Raw genomic sequence first — 15,621 nt, forward strand, 5'->3', positions numbered from 1 at the left:
CCACACACCCCTGGCCCATAGACACACACTCTTACGTTTTGTTTGTTACACTTCACATTTCTGTGCCGTCATGACATAGCTTGTTGTTATTGAATGTTCTTATGTGTATTCATATCATTTTCACGTAGTAAATATTTTAAAGATGTGTATTTTAAGACCACCCATTAAGTTATATTGATTTACTATTTATACGTTTGATTCATGGTGTCCACTACAGTGGACAGATTTGTAACTCGTTGAAAAAAAAAAAATTGGCATGATTTTTCACTTGTTTAAAAGTAAAAACAAACATGTAAAAAAATATTACTTTGTGATTTAATAATTCATGCATAAGAGTACAATACTCAAGTAAATGTACTTTGTTACTGTCCACCTCTGCTCAGACTCACAGCGTATGCAGAGATCGAGTTTGAGATGGTCTGCACATGTAAATGATAACTGTTTGTGTGGAGCAACATTTTCTGTGAACAGAGCCGCTCTGAGCTGCACGTGACCTATACGCATAGAAATAAAGCGCATATTAAACTTGCAGCGCATATTTATTTAATTGAATCGCAGGCTTTATGAATTAAAAATAGCACTATGCTTTATTATGAATTTTAATTGGTTTTAATATTTTGTGCAGCCTAAGAAAATCGTCTAATAATGCTTTTCATGGATTCTCGTCCGTGGAATGAGCCACTTCCGGTATTTTGCCAGTTGATCGACACAATCGGCAAAATGCAATCTAGGATTTTTTTATTTTTATAATCGAGTAATCATGAAAGCCCTAGTACCCATGATAGTACCCTAGTACTCTTCTCTTGTCAGTTGAAGAGTTTCAGCAACAGACAGCAGGGTGGGATCTCCATAGCATGCCCGCTTTTGAAGCAAAAATGGTTGCTTTTAAGTAGCTTGTTCAAAGAGAGAAAAGTGGAAAGCTGATTGAACACAACTCTTTCAAGTCTCTTTTAAGCAGTGTGGTTACCCAATCCTTCTTAAATGCATTGGGAAAGATGCCAGTAGGGAGAGATGTGTTGATGATATACTGTAAGTCTGAGCAGGTAGCAATGTTAGTGAGATCTCCTGTAGAAGGGATCAGGTACTGGAGGGTATCGCATGTTCTGGCCTGGAGGTAAGAGGGCAGATATTATGAACACAGTATATCAGTTGCTTCAGTGACATCAAGAGAAGAAAAGTGGTTAGTGAGGGAAAGGGATGCAGAGACTACAGAGGAGAAGTATGTCAGAGAGAGAGAATGTGGAGGTTACGGCAAAAAATGACCAGAGGAGGGTGTCAGTGGTTAGCATGAAGGGAGAGTGACAGAGAGAAATGGAGAAAAACAGTGGTTGGAGAGATGTAATGGAGTAACAGAATGGTTGCCCACGGTACAGTTACATGTGAGGAGGTCTAGCTGTTTGCCTGCTTTAGGTGTCACAGGGGTGTGCTTTCTTATGAGGTCAAACACTTGAGGTTTGTCTAGGTGCATGTTGAAAAAAAGAGAAGTGCAAAACCTGAAATATTCTGCATGCACACTAGGCCTGGGGGAACAATTGATTTACATATGAATCATGTTTCTATCTTCTGGTGATTTGAATCAATTCACAATTAAAATAATACATTTTCTAAAGTGTTACATTTATTTATTTAACCGCACTGTACTACGTAAGGATATTGACATGTTAGAGTGTTATTAATCACAGTAAGCCACGAAAAAGGACTCAATGCAGTGCTCGCACTGATGGACACGCAGCCGAAGCGTTAGCCCAAATGCCAGGTGTCCTGACATTTCATCTTACCCGTCAGATTGTCCTACCAGGGATTACTGTGCATGCACACATCAATATTGTGTCAATTTTCTCACCCTGAACAACACATAATTACTGTATTTGCATTACTGTAAGGGTAGGTTTAGGGTTGTGGTAGGTATACACGTTAATAAAGCATAATCTGATGGGTAGCATATTTTGTTGTCGCATTATGCTACCTACTGTTTCAATGGGAGGTAGCAAAATCTGACAGGGTAGCACAAATCGTCAGAACACCAGCTCTCAAGTTACATGCAATCTTCAATTCAGTTCTCTTTTACAGCTTTTTGCACTTAAATGGTCAAATACACACACAGTTATGTCAAAATTCACATTGTGTGGAGTATTAAACACAGTCTGTTATGTCATACATGAGCGTAAACAGTTCAGAGCAAATTGGATGTGTGACAGCATATTAGATCACTCACTCACATCCTTAACACATCCCTTCACACTGGTGTTTTTCCATCAACATTTAAACAGCCTAATAAACTGTTGCCATCTGTTACATCAATGTATAAATCAACCAATCACTTTTGTATCTTTATTATGTGTCATTTTATATGTAATTCGTACAATGAAGACTATAGAGTGTTTTATTTTTACATTTGGTTATTCCATTTCTGTAGTATTTCTTAAAACATGTTAAATAAACCTAGGCCACTGTACCTGAGAAACTTATTTAATTTGTATTTTTTTCTATTTTGTTTGTCCTATTGTTTATTTAATTTAATTTTATTTATTTATTTATTTACTTACCAATACATGGAGTTAAGCACTCAAAAATTAAAAATGGTCAAGCAATCAACTTTACAATTTTTTGTCTACTTTTTTGGAACATTTGTGAATCTTGTGTAATTTAACATCTCTGAGTGAGTTTTACAGTATGCCAATTTATTCAAATGAATTGTCCTCTAGTGCCTGAACGTCCCGTCCCTGCAAAGAGAAAACGAAGATCTGAGAGTCTCCTGCAGATCACTAGTACACTGGGTGAGAAGCTGGACTTTACTCCAATTTTACTCTTACAATTCAAATCAGATTACCATTCAAATTACTCTTACCATTCAAACCTTTTTTTTTTTTTTTTTGCTGTGTTAAAGCTCCTGTGTCTCTTTTTAAGTCACTGTTCACGTTTTAGGGAATTGTATCTTTTCCGCCAGTAATTCTCACCACATTCTCCTACTTCCCTCATTGTCTTCTCAGCTGGTCAATACTCTGGTGAACTGAAGCAGTGCTGTTTTGATGGAATGAGGAATAATAAACTAGGCTACACCTGTGAACGAAGAGCCACGTACATCGTCGATGGGGCAGAGTGTGTCAAGGCCTTCCTGGACTGCTGCAACAAAATGAAAACCAGCAAGAACTTGAAGACCGAAGAGGAGGAGTTGATTCTGGCTCGGAGTAAATATATTGTCAAAATATCTTAATTATATCACATGGTAGAATAGCAGGACGACGACACCCAGACAACTGAACTCAGTCCATCAGGGAGCTGCTTTTGCAGTTTGTTTTTTATGTCCATTATGGGACAGTAGCCGTTGTTCAATTCCATAGGTGGCATGTGTTTTACATTTTAAGATGCTGTCTGATGAAGAGATTCCAGAGGTTCTATTTCACTATGTTGCTCTTTGTCTCACATCCTGAGTAAATGGCCTCTAATACAGCACTGGGTGAACAGGGTTGAAGGCTCAAGTCGCATGACTTGGACTTGAGTCCCAAATTTGATGATTTGTGACTCGACACAATTGAAGAAGATTTGTGACTTGACTTAGACTTTGACAACAACGACTCATGACTTGACTTGAGCCCGCTGACATGGAAATACTTTATACCCTCTAAAACCAAAGTTCAGAGTATAGTTGTTCCCAGCAGTAGAGCTGCTTTCGATCTTTGGCTGGCACAGAGCCATAATTACTAAAGTAGTAACTGTGGTTATAGTAAAAGTAGATAGGCTAGTCATTGGATAATGAAGATGAATACAATTTTTAATTATGAATATAAATTTGATTGATGACATAGCTGTGCAGTTGAAATGTTATTTCTTTTATTTTTTTCTCAGTTGTAACGACCTCTGTGGCTGATATTTGACTCAACTTAGTGTGTGTCCTCAGAAAATCATGTTGTCTATGTGTATCATGTTTGGACTTTGCATTGATTCAGCTGACGACCAAATCGTGGCCAAAATCGCACAGTGTGAGCCGGGCTTCTTCTCCTACGACGAACGTCAATCTGGCTTCGTTTTTTCAATTATTATGATAAACACCAGTTGCGCTGCTGTTTTCATGTGGGTATGTAGTGCTGCTTACTCTATTCTTCTTAAATACGCCGGTATTGCCGCCATTCATATACTTTTAATAATGATAGCCAACATTACAGGCCCATGTGCAATGCAGCTCGCAGTCACTGAACGTGTATGGGTTGATAATGTAGAACTCTGGTCAAGTTTTCTTGCGCGCACCCATTTTTAACGCGTCTTGACTGTCGTACAGTCTGACATTAATGACAACTGAGATCCCACAGTGTGACATGATCATCATGTTCTTACAGTCTGACAAGTACAATCCTAAAGGACTTTAAAAAAATCGCACAGTGTGAGCCCGGCTTTAGTCAACTCAGATTTCAAGTTTTAACTCAGAGTTGGTTGAACCTCCTTATTGAAACAGGGCCCAGGTGTGTTTAATTAGGGTTTAATCTAAACTCTGCAGGGCTCCGGCCCTCCAGGAATTGAGTTTGACACCCCTGCACTAAAAGGTCTATTCTCTCACAATTTTTTTTTAATTTTTTTTTATAACAGGCGAAGATGATGATGACATGTATTATACAGACTCTGAAGAGATTGTGTCACGTACACAGTTCCCTGAGAGTTGGTTTTGGGATGAGTTTGAGCTATGTGACACATGGTGAGTAGAAGACTTTTAGACATGAGTTGCGTTGAGTCCCATTCACACCCCTAGTGACTCGCAGCAAATGAACAGCATTATTTGGCTTATTTCTTGTTTCAATAGCTGACATCAGATCAGTTATTATTTGCAGCAGAAATGAATTTAAATGTGAATGGAAGAGGCTGTCAACCAAAACATGAATGAAGCATTTGAAATAAAATAATTATTTACAATTGAAATAAAATAATAAATTAAATTAAATAATTATTTAATTGGCTGACCTAAGAAAATACGCCAAATTAGGTGAATTTAACACTTAAAAAACTCACTTCACCTTAATTTCATAAATTTAAAAGTTTGATTAACTTTAAATTTGTCATGTTGAAAATACTTAATATTCTAAGTATATTACAACTTAACTGAGTCAATGTAAAATGATAACTCAAAAAGTGTTTTTTTTTTTATGGTACAGACAAAGAAAGGTTGATGTACCTGAAAGGCTCTATCACTACCTGGCAGATCTTGACAACATATATGGATTCTGATTGTGACTAAAACTGAAGAAAAGTGCAGTATATTGTCCAGTGCTAAAACACAAATATCCTCCATCATTGCGCATTTCATATTCAAATCAAATGCTTTTTTACTTGGGAGGAAGTTTCCTCTGGATATTGAAGCAGTTTGAGTCTCATTCTCCTGTTGTATCCAGGTGCGTGTGGAGTTCATGGAGACAGAAGATGTTTGCAGCTCTGCCAGTAAGAAAGGCAAATACAGAACAACAGTATCTGTTGAAAAAGGCTCCAGCATAGCTGTTTCATATGTGATTATTCCCATGACGCTGGTAAATCACATGATTGAGGTGAAAGCTGCAGCATATGATTTCTCTGATGGAGTGAGAAAGCCGCTGAAGGTGGTGGTACGTCTGATGGGAATCAGTGATTGTCACTTGTAGCATTTGTTTCATTTGATTTGGTTATTTGTTAATGTAATGATCAACAGATGTTTGTCATAGTTTAAATAGATAAACTAGAGCATCATGGGTAGTTAACAGTCTCTCTCTCTCTCTTTCAGTCTGAGGGTGTGCTGACTGCATTACACAGAGAAAATGTGGAGCTCAATCCTGCTAAGAATGGTGAGATTTACTGTGAAGCACACAATAACATCACTCTGTTACACTTCCACTATACAACATTACACACATTATACTTTCAGCAAATTATGCATTATTGCTCACTTGTGCATTGTTGCTGTACAAAATGTGATCAGTTTATGACTCATGACTCTTTCTTCATCTTCATGTTCTTCTTCATTTCTCGATCAGAGGACAAACCTATACTTCTTAAAGCTGACATACCAGCTGATCGGCTTCCAGACACACCTGCTAACACATTAATCTCAATTACTGGTAAGGAAAATACATTTGTATTTCTTTAAAGTTGTATACATGTTTTGTTTAACAGTCCACAATCATCTCACAATCATCTCATCTGTCTATTCCTCTATGTCCACAACCATTTTTGTAGTACTTGTACAATGACTATACTGCAGTACTTAGTGTTGGGGGATGGTTTGTAATAATTGCAGTCACTTTTATTTACATTAATGTGTGTTTTCATTGAGCGGGTCACAATCAGATAGCACTTGATCACATTAAAACAGATTTAAATGAACACAGGACACATTGTGAGCACCGAAACCATTTTCAGAGATGGATAAACCACATTCAGCGAAATATACAAATGTATTCTGAACTTTCATTTGATGCATTCAGCATAGAAAGCCTCAAATTGTGGCAGTCCCGTCCAGTGTAGACGCAGTGTTAAAAGTCTGAAATACACTATCCGACTTTTAAAATCTGAACAGATTCTTAAACACAAGGCGTCATACACTTGCCGACTTAGTTAATGGTTACAGACAAAAACTGGGCATCATAGACTAAATCAGTGGTTTCCTAGCAGGGAATTTATACATTTTGCGGTCAAATATGAATGCAAAAAAAAAAATGCTCCAACAAGGTCTAAAAAAATGTGACTTATTTACTTTTCGCGCCATCAGTCGCGCGCCTGTTCTTGGCTCATTTTGAGGCAGACTTGTGGATTCACTGAATTGACTCACTCTGACTGGATAATTTGAATCAGTGAGTTGTTTACTTGAGAACAGCTGCAATCCACTCAATACAATTCATGAATGAATCATTCAGTGAAGTGAATTGACGTGACATGTGGCCAAGTGTGGTGACCCATACTCAGAATTATAATAATACATTTAACCCATCCAAGTGCACACACACACACACAGAGAGCAGTGGACAGCCATATTGCTGTGGCGCCCGGGGAGCAGTTCAGTTCAGTTCTTGCTCAAGGGTCTCAGTCGTGGTATTGAGGGTGGAAGAGAGTGCTGTACATATCAACAGCACAAATAAATACAATAGAGCAAAGATAAAAAAAAAAAAACGGTGCTTTTCAGTATTTTTTAGGTATAGGTCTACATTAGCTTTTAGGTACAGAAATTGAATAAAGTAATTCAATGTAATATAGCATTGCATATTTGATTGAAGATGAATCCTTATTAAAGTTACAAATGCTGTCACTTCAAGACAATGCACTGATCTAGTTCACTGATACTGTACATTCAACCGACTATGTCTGCTAGGATACTCACCTATGGAATGCCAAACCTGACAAAATTAGAAATAAATACACATATAAATAAATATACAAAGAAATGTAAAAAAGCAAAAATAAATAAACAAATATAGAAATATACAAAAATTAAACCCTTAAAGGGACATGTTGGTGAGAAAAAATACGATGTGGGAGAAAAACATATTTTTCAAATATCTTGCGTTCCCCAGAGAAACATTGCATTCGCTTGCAAATATATTTGCGTTCTCTCGCAAAACCTGTTGAGTTCGGACAAACACTTCCTGTTTACTTTACAGGTTGCTGTGGTCCATACAGCTCCATACATTCACAGTGGAGCGGTTCATAGAGTTTTATTTTGAACTTGGACTCAAGTATAAAGAACTACAGTCGGTAGTTCGAGGCACGGTTTTGGGACATTCTGAAACGCTTAATGTGGCTTCATGTACTAAAACAGTGACAGTGGAGGACCAAATCCAGTATTAATAAAGCATACTATTAACAGACAAGCAGAATATGAGCCAGAATATGAACGTAACGTGCTAAATTGCATGCTGCCCCATAGAAAGATGCTTAATTAATACTAAGACAGTGGTTTAAAAAGGCAGAATTTGGTAAGCTATACAGTTTAGTAATACGGGAAAGCAGACAAGCCCAGAATATGAAGAGAAAGTGCTAATTTGCACGTTAAGCGTTTTCCTCCCATAGAAGCCATTCTAAAGAAAACACTTAATGTGGCTTAATGAAGACGGTGATGAAAAAGACCAAATAGGCTATGCTACAGAAATTATAATATATATATACTGTATATACAGTGGGTACGGATGTGAGACAAAGCGACGGTGAGTTGTTTGCCTTCACACTAGAGTTTACGGTATGTCAAACACAGGTGCGCTGCACATCCATAAAGATTAACTGAAAAATATCACAGATCGGTTGATGGAGAGTGAAACTCTGAAGCACTCAGTCAGTGTTCGGCGAGTGAAAATATATCTGTGCTAAAGTGAAGTGAAGTGACATGTGGCCAAGTATGGTGACCCATACTTGGAATTAGTGCTCTGCATTTATCCCATCCAAAGTGCACACACACAGCAGTGAACACACACACACCGTGAACACACACCCGGAGCAGTGGGCAGCCATTTTTTGCTGCGGCGCCCGGGGAGCAGTTGGGGGTTCGACTCACAAACTGGCGAGTAAAATCTGAGAATTTTTTAGCCAATGGCTAATATTAGACATAATTTAGTCGCCCAGAGTGAAGATTTAGTCGCATATGCGAGTGATTTACTCGCAATGTAGAGGGTTGGCAATACCCAACTATCTATACTTATATTTATTATATGTATGTTATTGATTTAATATATCTTTCTTCTATCCACATTCCCTTGCATAATTTGTCTATAGCACGTCTGTACATACAATATACTGTTTACTGTCTTTGTTTATTGTGTATTGTTTTTTTACATATTTATTTTTACTCACTTGTTTTTTACTTTGTTATCTGTGTCTTGTCACTTGTCAATCTCTCTGTGTACTGAAAGCTTCTGTCACCAAGACAAATTCCATGTGTGTGTGTAAGCACACTTGGCAATAAAGCTCTTTCTGATTCTGATTAAGCGTTTCAGAATGTCCCAAAACCGTGCCTTCACCTACCGAATGTATTTTTTTATACTTGAGTCCTAGTTCAAAATAAAACTCTATGAACCGCTCCACTGTGAACGTATGGAGCTGTATGGACCACAGCAACCTGTAAAGTAATCAGGAAGTGTTTGTCCGTACTCAACAGGTTTTGCGAGAGAACGCAAATATCTTTGCAAGCGAACGCAATGTTTCTCTGGGGAACGCAAAAGATTTGAAAAAGATTTTTTCCTCCCACATCATATTTTTCCCACCAACAAGTCCCTTTAAGGGTTCTGTAGTATACCTACAGTTAGGGTGATATTAAATGGCTTAACCCGTGATTTAAGAATTTGGTCATATTGCCCATCTAAGTCATTCATCCCACTATCAACAGGCCCATCATGTAGGCTACACTTCTTGTATTTCGTTTGGGCACAACACTGTGGCCTCAAAGCTTAAACATGCTTAAAACTAAAAACATGCCCTCCTCATTACCCTACGGACGAGACGATCAATTTTTGGCACGACAACGGCATCAATGACTGGTCATATTCCAGCATACGGCACTCGCATTGAACAACGTTTACAAAGAGGGACTGGTTTGTCCATGTTTTTTTTTTTCTTTTGTTCATCGCTGTTGTTGTAATGTATTGGGAAGCCAGAAAGCGTATCTATCGACAGAAACATAGGCCTACATTAGCCAAACTCTGTCTGCTTTAAGTGTTGTTATTTTTATCAAGCCATATTACAGATGCTGTCAGATTTAAGATGAACCGCGGTGTAAGTGTGTGCCGATCCATAGGTGGAAAACAGTATGGTTCGATTTTTTGACCGAGGAACGTTTTGCACTCCTAATTTCTTCAGTTCAAAATAACGAGGGACGACATCTTTTTGTAGTGGAGTAAAAGGTATGATATTATGCTTTGGAATGTAGTGAAGTAAAAGTAAACGTTTCTCAAAATAAACACTCTGATAAAGTGCAGATACTTGAAAAATACTGAAGTAGGCCTACAATAACAAAGTAAAAATACTTCATTACTGTCTACCACTGCTTGTTTGACTCACATAAAGACAGTTACGTACTTGCTGCCACCAACTGGCATAACAATGTAACATGCAGAGGTTTCTGAATAACCCTCTCCGACAGCCTGTAGACAAATGGTGAACTGTCCTCTCAGCCAATCAGATTAGAGGACCACAAGTTGTATGAATAAGAATAAATGAAAATTAAATTAGTTATATACAAATTATCTGAGACATTGTCCTAAAGCGCATTTCGGGATGAGCACCCTCACAACTCTACTGTTGTGAGTGCTCCTTACTGTGCTCCTTATCAGGATTGCACCCAGCTCTGTATTCCTTCCATAACTCTCTTCAGAACTTTTTCTTCTGATCTCCTCATGTCTGATCTCTCTTAAGATGACCACTGGGTATGACATGAACAGCTCTCTCACAATAGCACTGCTGACCACTGTTAGATCTTTCACGCAACAGTGCAACCACTAGTGAAGTAAAATGCTTTCGATGTGTGGAAACTCTAATGTGTATTTGCAGTCTTCAATCAAGGTTGACATTGTTGTTTTTTTTTCTTTATTTGCATATGACACATGAAACTGAATGTAGTCAGATCATGTTTTCATGTTTTTCATTTCACTCGAGATTTCATTTAGTTTACTGACATCAGTTTACCTAGAAAAATGATAGTATTTTAAAAAGGTAACATTTACTTGGCGAGGAAAATAGGTCACAAAATTAACATTTATTATAGATCTATAATATCTGGACTATTTACAGGGGATGTTAAATTTGAAAAGATTACTGACTGTTTGAGCTGTCAGTTGAAAAAAAAGGCATATAATAGACACATAATAGTGTTGAAAGTGTGCCATAAATGACAGCTCCTCGTGAGAAAGATAAGTAATAAACTGAATTCTCAGCCTGTGTTCCTTCTTTGATTCCTCCAGCTGAAGAGATCGCTCAGACAGTCGAGCAGGCCATCAATGGAAGTTTCATGGGTCGTCTAATTGTCCAGCCCAGTGGATGTGGAGAGCAGAACATGTACCGTATGACTCTACCTCTCATTGCCACTCATTATCTGGACAGCACCAATCAGTGGGACACTGTTGGCATGGAGCGCCGTAGTGACGCCGTCAACCATATCAGCACAGGTCAGCAGGACAAGACAGATATAAAGAATCTGACTATGATTTGAAATAAAATCATAAAGCACTCTCAACGATGCTCTCCTGTGGTCACGGTTTGTTTGCAATAAAGGAGGAACTATATTTAAAAGAACCCCAGATACACAAAAAACAGAACAACTTAAAGTCAAATGTGACATGAACGGACAACTGAAATGAACAAAACACAGAGATTTTGTTGACTGGCCAGCACAGAACAGCAGGTGTGCAAATTAATCAAACAATGAAAAACCATAGCAACGAACTGAAAACACAGAACTAAAGCATGTGACAGAACCCTCCAAAAACAGAAACAAACCCAGATGATCTCTAAAACCTGGACTTTGAAATGGACATAACAATTTATGTTTTACACTCAAAATCTGAAATATATACATGGATAGTAAAGTAAATATTCTTTCTTTATTAAGGTTATCAAGGGCAGCTGGACTACCGCAAAACAGATGGATCTTACGCTGTCCACATAAAAATGCCAAGCAGCACATGGTAAAATGTTATTTTTCAATATTATTATGATTAAAAGTAGCAAAGTATTACTTGTTATTAGTTTGCTTTTGTTTCTGTCTGTTAAAGGTTGACAGCATATGTGGCTAAAGTCTTCGCCATGGCCAATAACCTTGTTTCTATAGAGGGAAATGTGATCTGCAGCGCCCTCAAATGGCTGGTTCTGCACAAACAATTGCCAGACGGCTCCTTTAAAGAGGAATCAGCTGTAATTTCAAGAGGGATGGTGGTAAGCTGAATGTTACTATGACTGACGTAGCAGCGGGCAGCCATTCTTTTTTTTGCATTTGTTGTGTCTCACCTCAGTCATGGTATTGAAGGTGGAATAGAGTGCTGATCTTTCACTCCCCCCACCGACAATCCCTGCTGGTACCGAGACTCGAACCTGCGACCTTTGGGTTACAAGTCTGACTCTCTAACCCAGTGTTTCCCAACCACTGTGCCATGACAGGTTGTCATGTGTACTGTGGAAAATTATCAGAACGTTCTATCTCTATTATATTTCGTTATTATTATTATTTTAAATCAACGCTATTGGTCATCTTTACTTTACATCTTTTTTTTTTGTTTGTTTGTGGGTTTTACAAATATTAAACAAATGAAAAACATTCAAAAGAGCTTGTGACTAAACCTCATAATGCCATTGGATCCTCAAATTGTCAGCGAAACCTCATAACTCCACCCGCCTCCATTCAGATTGAAGCACCGCGCGCAGACTGGAGACAGATCTCTGCTTATTCACAGTGCAAGGGTAAATAAAGGACTGATGTTTGAATAAGTACAGTGTTTTCTTTACTCAAAAAAAAAAATACACTATGTCCCTCTAAATGATGATTCCAGGTAAGGATTCACAGAGCTACAAAGAAAGATCTGGCTGGAAGGACTAACATCTGCCAAAAAGATAATTGCGCAAAGATGGCTCCCTCCCCATGATATAGAAATATTAGAACCAGGGGCGGACTTACCCATTAGGCAAAGGTAGGCGACCGCCTTGCGCCCCCAAAAGACAAGGGCCCCCTAAAATGCTTTTCATATAGGATATGCGCATTAAGCGCGGACACACGAACGTTTGCTGTTTACGGTGTTTATTACCACGACAACCGTCCGAGTCAGTGGCGCCTGCAGGTGTACGGCACTGTGCGTGCCATGAGCGCTCAGACTGACCTCAGATTTGCCCCGCAAACATTTCAGCAGTTATCATAGGCCTGTGTGTCCCATATTTCTGTCGACTTAACCATGCCATTAATTATGAATTTATCAGTCTTTTGCATGCCAAAGTCAATTTCTGCATAGAAATATTACGCCAAATAGAAGCAGAAAATCGTGCTATACGCACTTTCATGAGATCGGGTTAGCCTACAACAATGAATTTGTTGGCTATTTTACAAATGGGAATACAACGAATTCATGACAATGTTTACATTCAAGCTACCCGTAAAATGTATAGTGAAAAGTACTTTAAAAGCGTCTGGAATGCAATAGAGTAATTTTAAAGCTGTTTTTGAAGCATTTGCTGCATGGATAAAAAAATATAATTAATTAACATATCATACAAAATTGCGTTGCAGCAAATCCTTTAAATTGTAAGGTAACTCTCAACAGCCAGAATAAATAAAGCTAGAGCCTCAACCCTTGAGGCATGGAAAGCTGTTGCAGATGGCTTGACAGAAAGGCTTCAAGATGGTAGACTCTAACTCTACTTATCCTGAGTTTATGTTGCAGACTGTATCAGTTTTTTGTATTTTTGTATTTTTATTATTTTATTTATTGTATTTTGTTATTATGTAATATATAATAATAATAATAATTACTGTTTTATATATCCTGTGCATAGTGCTTCATCTTTTATATCATGAGATTTTGGCCAAGTGTATTAAACAACAAAAAACTGAGCACTTATATAGCTACAATAAACTTTATAACCTGTAATTGAATCAATGCTAGTTTGTACAATTTTACTATATTTCAGTGCTTAGTGGTGTGCCGTGGGATTTTTTACTGATCAAAACCCTGCTGTGGCTAAAAAACAAACAAACAAATAAACACTGCTCTAACCATTAGGCCACTACTGTCCCTATAATGAATATTATAATTCATTATAAAACTTTGCTTATGTTTTAATTGCTGCATTACTACATATCTTTCAGGCCCAGTTATATACTTTTGAACCATAGCAAGATACATTAGTAATGCCTATAATGCCTATCTTCAGGTACTACTATACTTTAAAGTCCTGCATGGATTCAGGTTTTGTCCATTGATTAATAACTCTAGTAAAAAGCGACACATTTGCTGATGGCAACAAACAATTTTAAATGTTTCTGTTTATTTGTGCTTTATTCCAGGGTGGCGTAGAGGGCAATGATGCTGATGCCTCTCTGACGGCTTTTGTTGTGATTGCCATGCAAGAGGGCAGAGAGATCTGTGCTGAATCAGTTGCTGTAAGTGAACTTCTTTCATCATTGGTGTTTACCAGAACAAGAGTGGTACCTATAGATGATAGTGTCGTGGATCAACAATAGTTTTAAAAACATTTTTATGATGCTAATAACACTAATAACAATTACAAATTATTATTATTAGTAGTAGTGGTAGTATTATTAATTGAATTATATAGGCCTAATAATAGTCTTTAGGTCCGAACACAGCACAATAATCAATTGATAAAAATCTAAAGTATATTCAAACAGCGACTTTAAAAAAGTAAAAAATGTTTAACAAGAAATATTGATTATTCTAATTTTTTCACTATCATTAATATGTGATCCACAAGAGAAATACTAAATACTAATACATTTAGATTGATATACCATTGCTATACCGTTATCAGCATTGTAGATTATGCTCTCATTGTGTCTGAGAATTTATGTGCTGTTAAAGGCACAATATGTAAGATTTTTTTATGAAAATATCCAAAAACCACTAGAACAGTGTTATATATTTTGCTGACTTGTGTACTTACATTATCCCAAATGTTTCGAAGAATGTTTAAATCAAGAGAAATAAGCAATTTTAAGTAGTGACAAGGACCGTGTACATAGTGTCATTGTGTCACCTGCCAATGACGTCATAACCCCTCGATTTCCGTTATGTTGTGCGTTTTAATAGACCAGTGACGACCACTCAGAGTAGCATTATAACAGAACGTTCAAATGTATCTAGTATGATAAAACAGCAGTGCTTTTTTTTCCCCACATACGCACGACCGGAAGGAGCGGAAGCGGTCGACTGTGGCATAATAAAAGCTCAGCTGCTTTCGAGCCATGTGTCGCACTCGTTCAGCACCTCGTTTCACTTCGACGGCTTTCAGCCTCACCCTGCTTCATTCTACTGCGTTAATAAATCATTAGCTCATCCATGAACATGATTTCTGCCCGAGTCCCATCAGATACAACTCCCATGATTCCACACTCAGTGACGGCGTCATCAAACTACGCCTTTGTCTATTTCTTTAATTTGAATACGCGCCCTCTAGCGGCGAAAATTACATATTGTGCCTTCAATGCAGCATCTGATGATAAAAGCTCAGACAGTTTATGTTTTCGCTTTCAGGGAATGATTGACTGTGGTTTGGTCCGTCACCAACATAAGTCTCATGTAAAGTTTGCAAATTGCATGTGTGATATCCACTGTCTTGTCTTTTGGGTGAAATATTTCTATGCGACGTGACTAGGGCTGGGTAAAAATTATCGATATCTCGATATTAATCGATTCTCATTTTTATGGAACGATATCGATTCTTAAATCCCAAGAATCGATTAGTCTAGCCTGTTTTCAGTTAATGGACGGAATGTTGAAGGGCACTTCCCATCCAATATATCGCAATAAGCATTGTGCTTTGGTACTTTTAATATGAAACAAAGTCTCAGATTTCAAATTATGTCCATTGTATTGCAGTATTCAAACAATAAATGCCGTTTTGGCGCTGTTTAATGTGAAGTGACAGATCGCTGGAGCGCAGACACGGCAGCGCATGGCGCACGTG

At 37.8% G+C, this 15,621-nt stretch overlaps 1 pseudogene; it reads left to right on the plus strand.

The window, feature by feature from the left end:
- LOC107749256 (complement C3-like) overlaps window positions 1–15,621 on the plus strand; it is a 50,751-nt pseudogene that overhangs the window by 12,296 nt on the left and 22,834 nt on the right.

The sequence above is a fragment of the Sinocyclocheilus rhinocerous genome, unplaced genomic scaffold, assembly GCF_001515625.1.
Source record: "Sinocyclocheilus rhinocerous isolate Xijiao unplaced genomic scaffold, SAMN03320098_v1.1 scaffold1341, whole genome shotgun sequence".
Classification (NCBI taxonomy): Eukaryota; Metazoa; Chordata; class Actinopteri; order Cypriniformes; family Cyprinidae; genus Sinocyclocheilus; species Sinocyclocheilus rhinocerous.